Here is a 20,591-nt window from a genome sequence, read left to right as displayed (position 1 = left end):
CATTATGTGTCATTCCCATTTATCAATTTCCTCCTTCTGTGGGTAAACATTTAAACAAGTTGGTGTTGTCCTTGCAGCAGTTTTTAGTGTTTAACTAGCTGCATGTCTAATAATCCATGCAGGCTTTACAGAGTATTATGGTGGGGTTCAGTAGAGTCTGCTTTGAAATGAAAGGGTTGGGAGGATTTGTTTCTTTAGAAGGAACCCGGTAAAGCAGAGAGCTCTGCCTTGTCTGCACAGTTTTCTAAACAAAAATTGATGCTGGATATCAATCAGGTGTTATTCTGGCAGGTAATTGTAGCATGTGAGGACATCCCGCAGGATTTGGTATAAGGGCCTAGAAAGGTAAGCTTTTAAATAAAGGCAAAAGAATTGACTTTCACAATTTTGTTTTCTAAACAAAAATTGATGCTGGATATCAATCAGCTGCTATTCTGGCATATAATTGTAGCATGAGGGGACATCCCACAGGATTTGGTCTAAGAGCCTAGAAAGGTAAGCTTTTAAATAAAGGCAAAAGAATTGACTTTCACAATTTTACAGTCCCTTTACTTCTGTGTTGACTGAGACATCAGGAAGGTAATACAGGTCTGTAATAAGCACACCTATCATACAGAAGTTGGGAAAAGAGCGTGAAAAAATTCAGACTTATTTGGCAGCATTTACATAAGTAAAGGATAAAAATGCACTTGAATTGGAAACAGCTTTGTGAGTTGTGTAGATTAAGTGGAAAGAACTAGGATGGTAGAACTGTCACATAAATAACAGCAGCATATGACTGGCAGGTGTTCTCTCAAGGTGTTGGAGGTTAGGCTAGAAATTACTGAAATGACTGATGATGCAGCTGACTATGTCTGTATGAAGTTAACACAACTGTCAGTGGTTAAAAATGTAGCAGTGTGGCCTTAAGTAGGGTATAAAGACTAATCTGAAAAATGCAGGTAGATCTGCCTGTCTTTAAAGTAAAGGAATTCTTGAAGAGAGCAGAGATGGAAATGCACAAATTTAAATATGTAATTTCTGTGTAGAACTTTGGTCACCACATCATGTAAGAGAGAATGTAGTCTAGAGATTCCACAGAAAGAAGCTGTGGCAGAGTCTATTCTAAACAAAGGAAGGTTTTTTTAATAGGAGAAAAATGCTTCCATGTTTGCAACCTTCCAAAATCTCTAATATTGCAGCTCCCTTCACTGTAGAACACCTGACAGAGCCATACCTAGAGTCAGTATAACACACAAATTATAAAAAACCCAAACCACTTGCTGTAATCTGATAGAATTTCACTTTGTATTTTAGTTAAAACTCAGTTCATATTGCCTCAGTTTTCCTTTCCTTTTCATGAATGGCAAACTTGCTAGTTTATCTGACATTTAGAGATGAACATGGAAAACCTTTATGAATTTTTTCCAGGTTCTTGGGTAGGATAGTGGGCACTGGAGCCTGCAGGTGCTGCAGATCTGCATTGTGCTAAAGTCAGGTGGTGTCACAATGGAGAAGTGTTACACTTAGAACATGTTGTGTACAATGTTCCTGCCTCTGCCCCTATTTTCACTCAGAAGTTGTTTTTAAATGAGTCTAAAAGGGAACCAGAAATCAAGGTACACCATTACTGTATATTGGTTTTATCTGACTATAGATGGATACCTCTGAAATCATTGTAGAGCTTCATTGCTGATTTCATGAACAGAATGCTAAACCACAACTCTGCATTGCCTTTATCAGCCTCATGACTAACATGCTTTTGCTGAGCTTACTGGGGGTAAAATTCATGGTCCTGGTGAATATTGGATAATCATGGGTGAACTCAATGAGTGTATTGCTTTGAGGTGATTTGGAAGTAGCATTCTCTCTCAAGTGTCTTTCAGGCTCCAGACTCTCTTTAAAGATTATTCAAATAATTTTATTTGGGGCCTTCTTAGTTCCCTAGCAATACCTTTAAACATTTGCCTCCTTCCATTTGGAATAAGTTCAGAAAATGCTGTTGTGTTTGAAATTCCATTAATTCTTTTTTCCCTGCAGTTATCTTTGCTTTCTGTCCCTGGCAGAACCTCCACGTGCAGAAGAAGGTGTTGTGTGTTGTTCTGGGGGCTGCTCAGTAGGATGGCAAAGGATGTTTGAAAATAAAAGCTGTGCCTCAGTGTGTGTTACCCTCAATCCTTTCAGGTGCCTGCAGAGTAAGATGATATTTAGAAGACAGAGCATGTTTCACTATTTGAACAAGCATTCATCTGATACTGGTTTAAAATTTCCCTGATTAGTTACAGAGGAGAACCATTATTTAGAAAATTGAGCCTAATTAAGCTTTATTTTCTCCTCTGAAGAAGCGGAAAGGAGTTCAGTGCTCAGGTCCAGGATTTCCTGCTGGAGATGGCTTCTGGGAATCCAGGCTGTGATTCTCAATTACACTGGGGCCATCTGATTTGCACCCAGTGTTTTACTGTTGGTTTTACTTACAGGATTCTTTGTTTTCCCCAGAAAAGTTACATTCTCTTTTCCTTTCCCAAGTGTTTGGGGACCTTTTTCTGCTTGTGCACTTTACTCCCCAGCTTCTGCAAAAGTGGAAATGTTCAGCTTAGGTAGTTTCCATTACAAATGCAGTAATTGGTTTCATTTGATTATAATGGAAAACTCATCCAGGAAAGCAGAGCACTCCTAGTAATCTTCATTTATCCCGAGGCAGCCTTAATTAATGTGCCTGCCCTTTTAGGGAACATTTTACATTTTTAATAGACAATATGGCTAAAAATTAGGGTTCTTTTTTTCTCTTGTTGCCTGCCTGGATGATAATGAATAATGGAAAGTTAGATTATGTTTTCTTTAAAATGGAGAATGGCTGAAATAAACCAATAAAGCACTTAGGATACTTTGCTCAAATGAGGTGCAGTCAATTGATATTAAATCTAAAACAAAAAATCCTATTTGTATGAGGCGTGCACAACTTCAGGAGAGTGGCCTCTGCTGATCTTGTCCATTACAGCCAAGAGAATTGCCTGATTTGCTGGGATAGCAAGTGTGAGAGGTCACCTTTAAGATATTGGTAATCTCTCCTCAGATTCCTGGGGATGTGCCATGCCATTTGTTCAATGATGCTGGCTTGCATCCAGCTTACTTAGCCTAATGCAGGCCAGCCCGGGTCTGCAGCACCAGCAATCAGCATCATTGCTTTCATCTGCTCAATCTAATTGTCCTTCCTCCTACTAGGAGCCCTGGCTGCCTCGTGGTGCCAGCTACACACACCAACTTGCCTTACCCTTCCTTAGCATCTTCCTCTTTGTTTAATTCTTTTTCTGCCTTTATGTTTTAAAGCTGGTCTCCTTTTTCACGTGTTCAGTTTCTGTATTGCTGTACTTACACATCATTGCTGATGTTAATTTTGTTTTTTATTCAGAGTGAAAGTAAATTGCTCTCAACTGAAATAAAGAGAGGAGAGGAGGTTCTGAAGGGCATGTGGTGCAGATGTATCAGCAGGTGGGGTAACAAACAGTGCCCACACTCCTGGAGCCACATCCCACTGAGCTGTTCCATGGCTCCTGTAGGGCCAGCAAGGACCTGCAGTCCTACTCCAGCACGAGTGTCTGGGGATGGGTGGTGGAAACAGAGTGAGGACTTCTGTTGGATCAGAAATGGCTGGAATCTGACCAGTCCCACCAGCTCCAGGTCTGAGTGCTTCACTTTGGGCCTCCAGTGAGGCTTGCCCATCCTGCCCCCACAGTGGCACTGCTGCTTCTGCCAGGCACCCATGATCTGTGGCATGGCTTTCCTGCTGGACCAGTGGGCACTCAGGAGTTGCTGCCCTGCCCAGGCACAGATTTCCTTTGATTTCCTTTCCTTTGATTCCCTTTCCCTTCCCTTCAGATTTCCTTTGCCATTTCATGGCTCCAGGGGTTCCCCTCTCCTGCCTCTGGATCAGAATCCCTTTGCCTGTGGAGGGAATGCAAAGGGATGGGAAATGCAAAGGGATGTGTGCCAGCAGAATATTTGGAATGTGGGAAGGCACATCTGGTACTTCTCTGTGTTCTTACTGCAAGGAGTTCATGAACATAAAGTATTTATCTTGTTGCTAATGTTCTAATGGCTGAGAAAGCATTAAATGAGGAGAATGTAAGAAGCCACAGACCTGCTGTTTTTAGGATGGATAACTGTTAGGCAAGAGCAAAGTCCAGCATATTGTGTTTGTGATTTTAGGAGTAATAAAAGCAAAAGCTAATAAAAGGCTTGATAGGGATTATAAAACCAAGATATGATCAGAGATTAAGCACTAGGAGAAAGCAGAAAGATGTGCCTCAAGGCAGTTAATTTCTTGGAGACAAGCTCAGCAATTAATGGGATAACAGTGATATAAAAAAGTGATAGAAGAATAAACTTTGGGAAGAGGAGCAGATAGAGGCAGGAAAAATACAGAAAGGGATGTTTAAGATGCACAATGCATGGAATTGCAGGAGTGTCAGGAAGCACAGAAACAGTGATTGTGATCAAAATCAATGACAACCTTTCTGTGACATGGAGGAGAAAGATGGATAATATTGAGAAAAGATCCACTAAATACCATTTGTGTTTTAAAGGGTCTGGTTTCTGGTTGTAATGAAAGAGACTCTCTGATGCCTATTTTTGGCAGATGATTTGAGTGTTGTTTCTTAAAAGTTCATGTGGCTTGGAAGAAATGCAAGAAAGGCATGAGAAGGTGAAAGCTTCTGGCAAGGTCTGCTGTCCTTGCTGACAGAGAAAATCCAGACAAAGGAGTTGGGCTTTCCATGCCTGTCCAGCCACTTCTGCTGTGGCTCTTTGCAGCTGGGGGTGTCACTGGGACCTGGGAGGCAAATTACACAGAATTAACAGCAAATTAGAGGTTAGGGCTGCGAAAAAATAAAAAAAAGACCAAACAGAAAATATATGTAGATAGATGGTTGTTCTTGGTGGCTGGTTGATGTCTCCTCCCATTAGTGGGTTTAAATGTTGCATTTAACCAAAACAGATGATCCCTGCTGAGAAGCAGCTTATAGGACCTTTGCACTGAACAAGCAAACTGTATAGATCTGTTCTAGATTCAGTTTAAGGACAGAAGGGGGCATCTGCCAGTGGAAAAACATACTTGGGGTATCCTGGAATGCCTGTGTTACTGCAGTGGCCTTGAGCCAGAACTTACAGGGGAGGGGCCTTTGGGGAAAACAAACATAAAATCTTACTATAAATTTTCTGGTAAAAATTCAGCAGTGTATGGAAAGCTTACAGAAAATAACTCAGGTGTCTTAAATTATGAGGAATGCAGAAATAAAAAAAAATAAAAGGCCCAAGATCTGTTAAATGGTCACCTTTAGGGAAAGAAAAGCTTAGAGAAAAGAGTGCCAAATTTGCAGCAGCAGGAGGCTGATGCACAGTAACCTTACAAATTTGAGAAGGAAGTGGCAGTACTATGAACAAAATAACTTTGTGCTGAGTGAGTTCACAGCAACAAAGAGTTTCTGCCAGCCTGTAATGAACTACTTGATTAATGACATTGAATGGTATCATAAAACACTCCTGGAGACTTTGGAGAACACTCAGGGCTGAACTCAGGTGCTTCCTTCCTGCAAGTTTTCCAATTCAAATGATCAACACCAGCTGTCAATAAGTATAAAAACTGTACTTAGCAGAGGTTAAAGCAGTATCTTCAATTCCTTGTGGTTAGATTGCAGAAAACAACTGTAAAAAAGGACAGGGAAAGTTATGTTGTTTTAAATGACATTTTGCTTTTTCTAAGCACTTAGCAGGAAACCTCCTCTGCAAACAGAAACTGGAGGAGCCCTCAGCTGTGATGAGGTTTCTGGTAAAGATCTCCAAGCAGCCCTGTCTGATTTAGCAGCACTTCTTGCAGTCCTTTCATATCTGGTTCTCATGAACCCAGGTTATGTGAATGTACATCAGGTTCAAATCCTTTGTGAATCCCGGGGCAGGAGGAGACCTTGTAAAAAGCAGGGGAATTGCCCTGAGGGCACACCTTGCAATGACCTTTTTCTGTGGGAAAGGGAAGAGGATGGCTTTCACCGTGCTGTAAATATGCAAAAAAAAAAAGTCTGCATTAAATTTTTGGTTTATTTCTCTTGGGCTTTATACTCATTAAGATACTGCTCTCATGTTTTGGTCAGTCATGGATGAATTTTTAAAAATTAGCAGTGGAGCTATATCTCTGGAATCAACTGAATTTCATGGGGTGCAAGCATCTAATTCTTGCAGTCAGCTTTGTAAGTCTTGCCGCGTGCAATTTGCTTGATATAAAAGCATTTTGGCACTTGAGTACTGTAGAAGTATTTCTGGAAATAATAATCTAAATTGTTTAATGCATTTGCCTTATTTCCATCTGTTACAGAAGTCCTGTGCAGAATTAGAGCTCATGTAGCCTTGAACAGCTCCCTGGGGGGATACAAGGAGCTTTCTGGCCCCTGTTGGGTAATGACAGTTCTCTTCCATGCAGGTGTTTGATGCCACAGAGTAGCCTGACTTCCTTGTGGTAAGGATCCTCTCCTCTGTAGCAATGGAACTGCTTGAAATTAAGTATTTATGTCAAAATGGAGTAGGTTAAATTCAAATACATATTTCCAAAAGTCTGTTATCAAGCGGAGCAGGAATAAAGAAACACCATGTAATTACAATTGTGTTAGTTCTGAGAATATTTGCTGGGTGTTATCCAGCTGTCATGTTGTTTGACTAAACATGTAGCTAAGGATTGGATTTGACATAATTGTGCAGCCTTCAGTTGCTTTTGCAGGAGTGATGATGCATTTGCATGGATGTGTCTCTCCCTTCACAAGGCCCAGCTTGCCTCCCCACTGCTGCTGACTTGCTGATAGTGCTTAACCACACTATTAATGACTCATTAGTCTGTAGTGAGATAAAAAGCTCTTTCCTGCCTGCTGGAGCAGTACTCAAGGTCTACTTTTCATTCCCTAAATCCTGGATTTTGTGTAAGTAAAAGGCTTATGTTAAACATTGATACCAATGGAATTGATGGATGTAGCTTTTAACCTCTGTTGGTCTGGGACCAGCTTTATCTGTGATTCATCATTTGTGGTTAAGGTTTTGGGACTGTTTGTGTTTTTGTGGCTATTTTTCCTGTTTACAATCAAGGTACACTTGTTTGACTTGTGCCAAAGTGTTTGTTGAAAATGTGTCAGGTATTTGTGTGTGTTGTGGGGTCCCAGAAATGCTCTTAGGTGAGTGTTTGCTGGAGATGTGCATGGATACTGCTTCAAACCAGATGAAACTGTGCATAATTTGGGTCTTTCTTCTCCAGTGCATGTGCTAATGAATGCTGTGGGGGCAGATGTAGAGAGTAAGGACAGCAGATTAATGATGAGCAGAAAGAAAAGATCCTCCTGCTTTCAGAGCAAGAGGCCTAAACAGTGCTGTAAAAAATGAATTTAAAAAAATCACTTTGTATTAAGGATACTACCTGTATTTAGGTAAAATAATTCAGTGGTGGTAAATCCCTGAACTTTACATTTTATTACTTCATTGTTGTTTTCTTTAGGCTTAAAAAAATGATACCTCATTGATGCTACTTCTAAATACATCCTTAAAAGTGCCTGGCTGATGGAGCAATGTCCCTGAGCATTGCTGGGCTGCTCAGCCTGTCCCTCTGGGATGCTCAGTGCTGTCAAGACCAGCACAAGCACCCACGAGCACTTGTGCACACGCTGACACTCACAGCCCACTGCTTCTCTTCACTCCTTCAAAGCTGTGCCTTTTTTAATGTGGGTGATCAGCTCAGCTCTGAAAATGCAGCAGCAATTTTTATTCAATAAGAATGAGCTCATGAGTTCTTCTGTGGACTCAAGTTTAGTTTTTCTCAGGGCTGTTTGCATGATATGGCCACTTTTTCTCAAAACAGCTGCTTTGCTTCACTTTGTTTTACAAACCCAGGCTCTGGAATTTTTCAGCACCACCTTATGGTTCCTCGAGAATTAGATGGCTGGGAACTCTAGCAGCAGGTATAATTAAAAGTAAACCCCAGAGTCATCAGCTGTTTGAAACATGCTGAGAATGGTGCTCAATTTCCCCCAAAGCTGAAAATGCTCAAGGATAGCCCCATGGAAAAGTGTGTGTCCTGTTTGACTTTAGCTTGGTGCTGCAGCAGAGGAGGATGTGCCCAGGGCAGGGGATGAGCTCCAGAACACAAGGCCTGTCAGAGCCATAATCATAAAGCTGCCAGGAGAGCAGAGCTGTAATTTCCCAGAGCCAGGGCTGTCACTGAGCACTCTCTATCTTCCCTGCAATGAGAGGCTGGTGTCAGCACTTCAGCATTATTAGAGCTGAAAGATGAAGGATGCAAATATGGTAAGAGTCCAGGATTCTGCTTGAAGCAGAGCACTGAGCAAGGCAATCAGTGGGTGGGATAATATTTATGGAAATGATGATACTCAGGATGACAGATGATGTGCTTAGTGTTTCAACGAGAGTTGTGTACACTTTATTCATTGTTTCTACTTCTTTCTTTTTTATTCTGTGCACTTACTGTGAGCCTCCCCAGATTATGGAAGTCATCTGCTGAAATTGAGTGTTATTTTCTATTATAAAATCGATTTCAGCTACAAAAGAGAAATTAGATGTGCAGGTTCTTTTTACGAACCTGACTTTCTGTATTGTGGTTTGTTAAATATGATGGATTTTGTAGCTGCAACGCTTTAGAATTTTGGCACTTCTGTTTGTTGTGGTTAATTTTTGGTCTTATGAATTAACAAGGCATGGAACAATGAAGTTGGAGTGTTGCTGGGTTGGGGTCCAGTCCCTGGTAAAAAATGCAGCTCGAGCATATTGGCAGCGAGGCTGCTTGTTATTCATTGTGAGGCGTCTGGCTATGGGAGTGTTAGATGTTTGACAGCATTGAATAGATTCCAGTCAGCCATACAAACTACCTCCACTGGAGTGGAAAGGACCATAAAATTGTTTTAGCAACAGCTAATTCTCCTGAGTCTTTTAAGGCTTTTTTCTCCTTATTTTTTCTTTAACCATTTGGTTGCCAGCAGGGGATTTGTCAATTCAAACCATAAATTTTCCCAGATTAATTTCATTTTTAAGATAGTTCAGAAAGCGTTTCAGTGATTTTGAATTTAGCATAGTTTAGATTTTGGGGGAAAAATGACCAAAAACCCCAAACACACAGCAGCCATCTAAATTGTACCTTGAACAGTGTTACATTTTGTTGAATGTAAAAACTGAACTATAAAGTCACTTCTAGCACTGTATTTTCTATCAATAACTTGCAGTCCTGTTTTTATCAACAAGGCATTTGGGGACTAATCTGTTAACTTGTAGGTCTTCATTTCATTACCTGCTCACCTTTTAGGGGCTGCAGTGCCAAACAATCTTAGTGCTTCAACTTCTTTTACAAACAGCTTGGGGCATTGTCTGTTCAATCTCCAGCTGAAGTTGTGTGATAATTCTTCTGTCTTTACTTTGAATTCCTTTCATTTTTTTTTTTGTCCTAAGTAGGCTTTGGTACAGCCTTAGAAAGGCCACATGTCTCTCTAGGCCTCAAGTTTTTAAAAGGAATGCAGGTTTTCTCTAAATGCAGGTACAAGAAGTCCAATAACTACCATTTATAATTCCATTTTCCCTTATATAAGCTGTGCCCACTTCTCTGGTTAGGTGGACTGGAGAAAAACTCAGTGGAAGTTTTGTATAGATGGACTAGAAGGCTGAAAAATAAGTGGAGCTGTGGACATTAGTGTGTGAAAGAACATAGAAATGTGTTCTTGCCTGTCAATATTTGATATTACCAGTGCTGGCTGCCTCCCAGTGTGCCAGAGTTGAGTCATGAGCTGGAGCCACGTCTGGAGACATGGGGACAGCTCCTTTGGGTTGTGCAAGGGAAGGTGAGAGTGAGGAGGTCCTCTGCTGTCACAGCTTCCCTGGAGGCACTTACAGGAGCCTGGGGATAATGTTCAGTTTTTCCTCTTGTCTTGAGTTCAAGGCTTCAGCCTGCTGGCAGAAGATGGGCCATGAGATTGGAGTGAGAAGCCAGTTGGCTCTGTTGTCACCTTCTGCCTCTTACGAAGACCTCTGACTTGTACACTGGGAAAAATAACATATTTCATCCAGATGAGTACAAACTTTCCTTTTCCTCTCCTGTTTCCCAGTAAATCACTCAGTTAGGTTAACATTAATTGGAAAAATTGAGGAAAAAATGACCAATACCAGCATTTGGTGTTTCAGGAGAAATGCTGTAAGGCTTCCTAGCTGTGCTAATGAGCCTGGGGCGCAGCTTTGAAACAGGAGCCTGGTGGCTCATGGGGTATGTGCCCTTCTGTGCCAGGTGAGCTGAAAGGCCCTGGTGAGTTTATTGGGCTTCTCTAGGCTTTTATTAATTGTAGTGAAGCTTTACTTTTTTTTTTTTAATTCTTCTAGTCCATCTATACGAACCCTTCACTGAGTTTTCCTCCAGTCCACCCATGTCTATATAAACCAGAGAAGTGGGCGCAGTTTAAATAAGGGGAAGTGGAACTATAAATGGTAGTTACTGGACTTCTTGTACCTGCATTTATAGAAGACCTGCATTTCCTTTTAAAAACTTGAAGCCTAGAGAGAGATGTGGCCATTCCAAGGCTGCACAAATGTTTTCTGCAGCAGGCAGATGTTTTCTGCAGCCACTGGGCCAAGTGGAGCCAGTGTCTGCCCTGACCAGCTCAAGGGGACTCTGCTCAGAGCAACATTTACCATTTATATAGAAAGATACACACATTTTGTTGTCTGTGACATCAAGCATGTGTTGGCTTCTATGTCACTAACTGGAGATAGTATAAAATACCTGATTTTTCAAGTCAGGACAGAGCCTGAACATTCTGACAGCTGTGTTACACCTGAGTTACTGGCAGTCACTGACACAACTTCCAGAGCTGATTTTTTACAATCCTGAGAGCCTCTGTTTCCTTACCTGAAGTGTATATTGGTGCCTCTGATCTCTGTTTCTTTGCAAACCTGCTCTGCTCTGCACTATCCCCTGTAGTTGTTTTCTGGGAGATCAAACAGTTTTAATCCTCTCTAATGAAATTGTGTTGCTTTTATTACAGACCCATAGCTCATGAGCTTGTGAGCCATGGCAACACATGAATCCTCATTTTCCCAGAGGTGGGGGTCTCCTTGTTGCAGAGCTCCCTAGAAGGCATTTACTACTGGAAATATTAATAAGGATTGGAGGATAGGGGAAAGAGAAAAAAAATACGACAGTAATTTCTAGACTGTCTGTTTCAAGCATTCAGGTCTGTTTTCTGGAGCTGGAGTGGATCAGGAATGCATTCTGAAGGATGAGCACAGAGCCCTGGTGTGGCTGGACTGGCACAGCAGCAGAAAATTGGATGTACAAGAGGAGAATTGAGGGGCAGGTGGAAAAGGAGATTGGGGCATTTCTGCCCATCCCTGTGCCCTTACAGAGGCATCCTTGTTTGCTCCCATGGGATCACAGTGGAAGTACTCAGAGATGTGCACATATTTGTTTGAAACGTCTGTTAGCTCTTTTTAGAGAGATGCCCATGCTTTGTCCCCTGTTTTGTTTCTTTGGCAATACTTTCTGTTAAAAACTTCACTTAGTAAGACTGTTTTGACTCACTGGTGTACTTGGTGCATGGAGTTTACCCTTGGTTCTCATTCCTAATATGCTCTCTATATTGTAACTACATGCTTTCCCCTCTTTTTTCCAGTGAAAGGAGTGTGACACAGATGAGAATTTGGGGAGAAAGCTCAGACTCAAGGAACACATCTTTTAGGGAACAGAAGATTGCAGGAAGAAGTTAAACTAGGCAAATTCTCAGGAATTGTACATCATGTCCAGGAAAGCCTTTATTTGTGGCAGGAATTTGTCATTTATGTTCTGAACTGCTGGACACTGGCAGAAGGGAAGAGAGACACAGGAAGAACTGGAATAGTGATTTGAGGTAACAGAGAAAAGTTACACTATTCATAGTTAGAATGAGACAGGCAGTGATTTTGACAGAATCTTGTTTGTGTGGAAAGAAAAAAGAGCTAACGCAGGAGAAGGAGATGTAGAAGAGTATGGAGGCAAAGCAGAGGGAAAGGAACATAAGAAATTGAGACAAAAGACATGGAAAAGAGCTAGAAAAACAATTATGGACACCCCCACTCCCCAGTATTTGAAGACTCTGGAATGCTGGTGAGGACCTATCAACATCAATATTGTCTGTCTTCCCCTTAGACTGTCCTGCTTGGCTAATCCAGTATTTCCAGCTGCTTTTAGCCATATTTTGCCTGTGCTGGAGGGGGCTTGGCTGGACTAACCAGTGTGTGAGCTCTCCAGAGCACCCAGCCTGACCTTCTCAGGTGTTTGCTTCCCTGCTGCTGATACCTGGGCAGGGACAGGAGTGTGCGACTGACACACACACCCCCTGTCACACCCACACAGCAGCACATCTTCAGGGCTTTTGTTCAGTTTCTCTTGCTCCTCTCCCTTTAATTGGTCCTGTGGGTTTTACAAAAAAAGGCACTTTGTGTTTTGTTGGGTTTTTTATGAGGTATGTGATGCATTACTCTGCAAGCTTTAATCATTAAGTATATTTAATCTGTACTTCTCCTTGTGTGAGCTTGCCCAGGATGTTCCCTCAGCTGTGGGGCTTCATCCCTGATGGAATGATGAAGTCAGCTTCTTGCAGGATTTGAGCTGCTCCATTGGTAGACTCTGAATTTTGATATGAGCTTAATTCTTCATGATGATTAGTTGAAGTGACATTTATCATGATCTGACAGTAAAAAAGAATGGCATGTTCATTATAGTTAACTATGAAAATGTGTAACCAGACCATGGTTCTGTTTTGAGACTACATGTAGTGACCCAGGATGTCCAATTCATAAGACATGATACACTTTAAAAAGTCTTTTCATGTTCCTCCCCAGTGCACCTGAACCCATGAAAATGTTTCATCACTTCTTTACAGTAGTCTGTAGTATAAATACCATTTTTTGACATCAGAGCCCAAAGAAGTTGTCTTTGTCCCATCATTACTTTGTGCACTAATGGGCGAGTGAGACTTAAAATATTATCTTGTCTGAGTTTTCCTTGTGCACACTGTCTGTTTGTAAAATGCTTTATGAAAGGTTAGGGACAGAACAAGTCTGTGCCTCACTGGTTTGCTGCCAAAGACCTCATGACCACTTTTGCTTTGGAGCATCTAAATTTTCTTGAGCTGAGCCATAAGACCGTAAATTCTTTTCCATTTTTGTTCTATTTTTTTCACACATTTCTTAAATTTTTGAGGAGAATTTCTTCAAGGGAGTGCACTTACTCAAACAGCAGAAGGGAAACAAAGATTTTAAGATCTGCTTGGATTTCATAGCCTTCAAAGCTGTGTGGCCTTGCAGGGTTTGTGGGACTGAGCTCAGTCCTGTTCTGTTCCCCACCTGAGCCTCTTCAGCCATTGCTGCCACCTGGGGAAGGTGTTACAGAAATGAACTTCCCACAAAATTCCTGAACCCAAACTGTCTCTTGCTTTGGTTTTTGAGGCTGATTATCTTTGGGTATAGAAGTTTAGGGTTATTTTAGGGTCATTTCTCACCAACACATTGGTTATGATTAGGAAAATAATCTCTCTTTTTGAGTGATTTGAGTGGTTTTGCTCAAGTGTTTTCTTCTGAAATCTTTTTCCAAGTACTCCCTTGTTTCCCTTTCTCTTTCATCTTAGAGTTTTGGATTTTTAAAATATACAGAGAAAAATTAGGTACTGAAAGCATAAACGATCCAATGCTGTGTTATTTGGACTTGGCATTATTTAATTTACTTTTTCATCTGCATACTGTCTGTTCTTTCACAGATTGCATGGGGGAGCCCCACTTTCACTTATCCCTGTGCTGCTTTGCTTGTCCCTTGCAGAGTTAGGGACTAATACACTGAGCATACTTCATAGAGCTGCCTTTTCAGTAGAAAGTGTCTTCAACATATATGGCAATCAGGCCACTGTACTTGAGGTTAAACCCCAGCCCTCTCTGAGCTCAATCCTGAAAAATAAACAAAACTCTGGGAAAAGAGGTTTCCTTGGCAGAAGGATTGAGCTAACATTATGGATATAAAAACACACTTCTTCAAGAAACTGAGCAGTCTGGCCCCAGTCCCATAAAGCACTTAAGCCCAGGCTTCGTTTTCAAGTGAGCAGGAGATGGAGTGGCAGCTGGAAAAGCTGAACTGCCAGCCCCTGACCCTGCATCTGCAGCAGGACTGGGGCTCCTCACTCAGCCAGGGCTGCTCCTCCATGCCCAGCTGGGATGGCAGCTCCAGGGGAAATAGGTGGGATGGCAGCTCCCAGGTGAGATGGTGGCTCCAGGTGGGATGGCAGCTCCAGGTGAGATGGCAGCTCCAGGTGGGATAGGTGGGATGGCAGCTGCAGGTAGGATATCAGCTCTCAGGGAGATGGCAGCTCCCAGGCAGGATATCAGCTCTAGGTGGGATTGCAGTTCCATGTGGGATGGCATCTCTCAGGTAAGATGACAGCTCCATGTAGGATGGCAGCTGGAAGTGAGATGGCAGCTCCAGGTGAGATGACAGCTCCAGGTGACAGCACTGGGCTTCCTGGGAATGGGCACCTGGGCAGTGTCAGGTGGTGCTGCCAGAGCCTGGTGCTTGCACGGGCTGGGCAGACCTGCAGAGCTCCCTGATCTCCACTGGGGGAGAGGAAGGAAAAAAGGTGGAAAGGGAGTTCCCAGCCTGCAGTGAATGCCCTGTGAGGGCTCTGTGCCCAGCCTGTCCCTCTGGGGGCTCTGTGCCCAGCCTGTCCCCTGTTCCTGAGGCTGCTGCTTGCAGCCCTGGCACAGGACCTGGGCTGCCCAGGAGGAGCAGACATGGAATCAAAGGGGCTCCTCTGCGAGGGGAAGGGAGCATCCCAGGGCTGCTCTGTCACTCAGCTGTCAGCCATCCTGGCATTTTCATGATCAGTTAGCCTCTGTAGATGCTTTGTGGCTTGGCTAACAAAGAATTTTTTCTTCTTTACCAGATTCCCCAGTGCTGCTCCTACAGTACATGATTTTACCAAGATGATTTTTTGATACTTTGGAAATGTAATACACAGCATTGAATGAAAAGAGAAGCCATAAACACTTAAGGTTTTATCATGTGCTTTTTTTTTTTTTTGTTTAAGATTGTGATAAAGCTGCATTTTTGATACATCCCCAGTGTCTGCTTAATAAGGTTTTCTAATTTTATATGCTGGTTTTGTGTGCTTTTCCTTCAGAGGCTGTGGGTTGGTTTTTTGGATTGCAGGGTACTTGTGCATGTGTTTTATGGTTTTATAGGCATTTATGGTGTTTAGTGAGCAAGAACTAATATTTTTTTTGTGTGTGGTGTAAGTTACAGGTACTTATTCCTTAAGAGTATTGCTTTTCTGTAAAGTGAAGTGAGTACTGTAGTCATGAATCTTTCTTTGCTCTCCTTAGTGTGTTTCTGTGTATCACCAGTGCTCACTTATTACAATCTTTCTTCTTTCTGAAACTGATTTGCTGTCAGAATCTTGCTATTCTGATGGCATTGATAACTAATGGAAATCATTCTTCTGGTCTTCATTTTTGGACCCTGCTATCAGTTGGTGTTACACTATGAGATGACATTCCCTTTATTTTTGCATTGATGACATTCACAAAGTGGAGGTGACAAAGTTAAGGCCACACATTCCCGTGTTCTGCAAAAAGTTCAGATTGGCTTTCCACAAAACCACCAAACTTCCTTATTTTGAACCAGCTTGGAAGTGAATTACCTAAAAGGCACCAAGGCTTCAAAAGTGTATTTTTTTTTTTGAGGTGGCTGCTGGTGGCAGAAAGTTGCAGAGAAAATGAGTGGAACAAAAGGTTAGTTCTGACTCGATAGACATGGCTGGCATTGCAAGCAGCCTCAGCTCCCACCCAGCATAGCAATGAGCAGGCAGCTTGGTGAGAAAGTTCAAACTGCACAAGATTATCCTCTCACAAATAAATTCTTTTAACAGGCCCCTGTTGAAAAGGGTACGATTATACCTCTGAGGAGAAGTACCTCTCTGAAGAAGTGCTTATGCCACTTACAGCTTTTGGAAACTCTCAAATCTTTTTGAGTAAAAGTAACAAACTTTTCTTCTTTAATGAGATGCACATTTTCTGTCAAGAACAGGCCTATTAATTGTGAATTACTTAGGGACCTAATACTCTTTGGAGGAAAAAAATACTGAGATTTGCATAGCAAAATATTCCCTTTTTATTGCTGTGCTTTTTTACTGCCTGAAAGTTTCTTCAGCTTCCAAGCCACAGCACATTTTTATATTTCAGCTCATTTGCTTGTTATGAGGGTGCACTTTGCATTCTTTTGACACAAAGAATTGAGTTACAGTGCCATCCACACTCAAAATTATGGACTGGGAATATCCAAATACAGGCTGTCCCAATAACTTGTTCACTACTCCAGTGCAAATACAGAAGCTCCCTAAATGTACTGAACATAGGCAAGATCATACTCATAGAGTTTACTAGAAGTGGAGATGTAAAAAATTTGGTTAAATGAAAGTATTTTGATCTTTCTCAAACACATCACCTAAAGAAAGCAGTAAGGGTTAAATGTGACAGTGATGATGATATGCTCAAAGTGTATGTATTGAATTTAAGTGCAAATTTGGAAATTGATGTGATGTTTTTTACAACTACTAAACTTCAATAAGGTCCCACTTCTGCTCCTGGTCATGAATCAAAAGTGAAGTATGGTGAACCCCAGTGGCAGGAGCCATGGTGAATGTGTTTTCTGGGACACTTTGGTGATGTGACATCAAACATACGTATCTTTATGTGTAACTGATCTGTTTGATGTTTGTGACTTTTCTAAATTCACTTTTGCAAAACGGATGTTATGTGCATTTACTTGAGGCAATTGAAATTTTTTGAACATGAAGATATTTCATGATATTTCAAACCCCTCTTATATTTTAAAATAACTAATAATTTTAGTTTTCTGCAATTTTTCATCTTTTTTTTGTCGAGGCAAACATAAAATGTTTCCAATAAAACGTTGCTGACATGGTTTGTATTGTGCTCTTGCACTTTTTTTCCCCTGAAAATTGTCTTGCTTGCTGTTTTAATAAAATTTGCAGTCTTTTGATTCCAAGGTCAGTTTCTTGACAAGGTTTTATTTTTTTTATTATTTTTAGGTTTTATTTAGTAAATAGATTCTGATACTGACATGTGAGTAAAATGTCCATAATAAGCTATGGGGAAACATGGAAAAATGAGAAAGAAAGTGGGATTTTCTGTGCCATTTCACCTGAGCTGTATGGTCGCCATGTGCTCGCCAGGGTTGGAGGGGGAGCTCGTGTCTGTCAGATGTTGCTGCCATCATTGGGACTGAGCCCTGGTGCTTTGCTGTGTGAAGATTTTGCTGGATGTGGTAAAAGCAGTGCTGTCCTGCACTTCTGGAAAATTTTATCTTCTTGTGAGTTGCAAGGAGGGAATATTTTGACCACCATATAAAAAGCCTGGGTGCTGCTAAATATTCCCTAGTAAGCCCCATTTCCTTCTAAAAACATCACTGCAGCCTTCCAGTTGCCTCTTTTTTGTGTTTCCTTGTGGAAGGACAGTGGAGCAGGAACACAGGACATTATGGTTTGGTGTCACCATAATATTTGCTGAAAAATCCTCTTTGCCCAGGATTTTCTCCTGGGAAGCTGAGAGGCCTCAGAAAATAATTAAAACAATAATTATCTGATTGCTTGGGAATGTGGTCTGGAGATCATTTGCCAACAGGTGCATCTTTGATTGGTTCCACGTGAATTGTTTTTAATTAATGACCAATCACCATCAGCTGTGTCAGACTCTGAGGAGTCAGTCACGAGCTTTCATCATCATTCTTGTTTAGCTTTCTGATGTTGCCTCTCTCTATAATTTAGTATAGTTTTAATATAGCATTTCTTTTAATATAATACAATATAATATAATATCATAAAATAATAAATCAGCCTTCTGAGAACATGGAGTCAGATTCTCATCTCTCACCTCGTCCTGGGGACCTCACACCACCACAGTTTGGGGTTTGATTAGAGGGATGGAGACCTTAAAGATCATCTTGTTCCACTCCCTGCCATGGGCAGGGACACCTTGCACTGTCCCAGGCTCCAAGCCCTGTTCATCCCAAGTGTCTGCACCTGATCTGGCCACGGGAGTTGGGATTGATACAACTCCAGAATTTCAGATTTCTCTTTTCCACCCATTAAGCATGAATTTCACTGCTCAGCCTTCCTGACACCCTGACTTGCTGAAGGACCTGCTGGCCTCTGACTGCCACAAGGCCCAGCTCTGCAAGGATCACAAAACATGAATGCTTTGGGTTGGAAGGGACCTTAAAGGTCATCTTGTTCCATCCTTGCCATGGCAGGGACAGCTTGCACTATCCCAGGTTGCTCCAAGCCCCATCCAAGCCTGGCCTGGGACACTTCCAGGGATGAGGCATCCACAGCTTCTCTGGGCACCCTGTGCCAGGGCCTCATCAGAAGAATTTCTTCTAATATCCAATCTGAATTTGCTCTCTGCCAGTTTGAAGCCTTCCTGTGAGGAAAGGCTGAGAGAGTTGGGATTGTTGAGCCTGGAGGAGAGAAGGGATCAGGGTGAGCTCATTGTGCCCTTCCAGTGCCTGAAGGGAGCCTGCAGGAAGGGGGGAGAGGGACTTTTTACAAGAGCCTGGACAGTCAGGACAAGGAGGAATGGCTTCAAACTGGCTGAGAGTAACTTCAGATTAGGTATTAGGAAAATTTCCTCCCTCTGAGGGTGGTGAGGCCCTGGCACAGGGTGCCCAGAGAAGCTGTGGACGCCTCATCCCTGGAAGTGTCCCAGGCCAGGCTTGGATGGGGCTTGGAGCAACCTGGGATAGTGCAAGCTGTCCCTGCCCATGGCAAGGATGGAACAAGATGAGCTTTAAGGTCGCTTCCAACTCAAAGCATTCATGTTTTGTGACCCTTGAGAGCTGGGCCTTGTGGCAGTCAGAAGCCAGCAGGTCCTTCAACAAGTCAGGGTGTCAGGGAAGGCTGAGCAGTGAAATTCATGCTAATGAGTGGAAAAGAGGAATCTGAAATTCTGGAGTTGTACCAATTCCAACTCCTGTGGCCAGATCAGGTGCAGACACTTGGGACTGGGGGGGTAGGCAGCTGTTGGAGCTGCAGGATTCACTCCTGAGGATTATACACAAATAAAACTCCCTTTCTTCTCTTGTCCTCTGTGTGCCATGGCTGTCATGGAACAACTTTATGAGTAACTTGGTTACCCAAAACCCTTGAGAATTACTCCTGCAGAAAGCAATGAAAGCTTATCTTTGTGCTGGGAGGCATTTTCAGGAGTGGAGCATGTGGACTCTATTGGGTTTTGATTTTTTTCCCCAGAGTACATGAAAGTCTTTTCCTGCTGTCTCCATTTGAGGGCCTTTTAGATTTATGGACAGATTCTAAAAATTATCTTCTGGTCTTTCGGTATGGTTAATATTGCCTTATTTTGGCAGTGGTTATGGGCTGATTTTAGGCTATAGAAAACATTTGGCTTTTCACTCAAAAGTGTTTTCTGAGACATGCACATGCTACAAGGAGATTAAAATAAAGTGAGAAAGGTTTTTATAGGAATGGCTTTTTTCGGATGTAGGTTATTTTTTAAGATATTCAGGTTTTAAAGGTAAATGAATATGGGATAGAAAATTTATTTTTGACTACTGTGAAATTAATTTTTCAATTTTTTTCTGTCATCCTGCCAAGTGCAAAGGAAACAAAACATACACATGGTTTATAGTTTTATCAACAAAACCATGGCAAGTCTGAAAGTTATTCAGTTCACAGTGCTGCAGAACACTGTGTTTTGTATGTCTCTTGAATTTCCATAGAACCTTGTAGATTTGGGAGTAGAGGGGTCAGATTTCCAAATAAATCGTATTTCAAAGCTTATTTGATTAGGGCATTTCCACTGTGACATGGATATCTTTTGTTAGGTAATTCAGTCACAAGTGGAAGTGAATTCTATACATCTTGTTAATTTTGCCCTCTGGCTTGCTGTGCTGGAATAAGTCTTTTTCATATGTTTATTAATAGAAGTGATTTCTTCTCCTGTGTCTGTTTTCTCCTGTATTGTTCCCCTGTTTCTCAAGCTGAAAATCTGGGTTTTTTTTAATGGAACAAATCTTTTTCATACAGGAAAATTCCACTTAGGAATCCATCTTGTTTTGCTCTTCAGATTAACTCCTAGAAAAATTAATTAGCTGTCTTGTTTCCATATGATTATTTGACTTTGAGGGTTGCCATCAGAGCAGTAGGGGGAACTTCATGAACCTTAACAATGTCTGTAGGCCCTGTCACACACAGAACTGCAGCTACCAGAGTGAATAAATTTATTTGGTGGTGTAATCCTCCACCAATGGAAATAGCAGTGGTTCCGAGTCGTCAGGCAAACATTTATAAAATTAGATTGGCTTAACTGGATGCCAGCAGTAGCTACTGTACTGTGCTTCATACTGAAGTTGAATATACAGAATGCCAGTGAAGTTTGAAAATCGAAAAGAAAATAGCCAAAAGCAGCACGTGCTCAGATGAGGAAATGGTCATGCATGTTTTCCAGCAGCTGGTTTTATTTTAGGTTTAATTTAA

The 20,591-nt window shown here is 41.8% G+C and overlaps 1 protein-coding gene across 1 annotated transcript in view; it reads left to right on the top strand.

The window, feature by feature from the left end:
* LOC115906989 (glypican-5-like) overlaps nucleotides 1–20,591 on the top strand; it is a 378,698-nt gene that overhangs the window by 86,801 nt on the left and 271,306 nt on the right. The window lies entirely within an intron of this gene.

Source organism: Camarhynchus parvulus, chromosome 9 (assembly GCF_901933205.1).
Source record: "Camarhynchus parvulus chromosome 9, STF_HiC, whole genome shotgun sequence".
Taxonomy (NCBI): domain Eukaryota; kingdom Metazoa; phylum Chordata; class Aves; order Passeriformes; family Thraupidae; genus Camarhynchus; species Camarhynchus parvulus.
The sequence above is the reverse complement of the archived record's forward strand: the minus strand, read 5'-3'. Positions and strand labels throughout refer to the sequence as shown.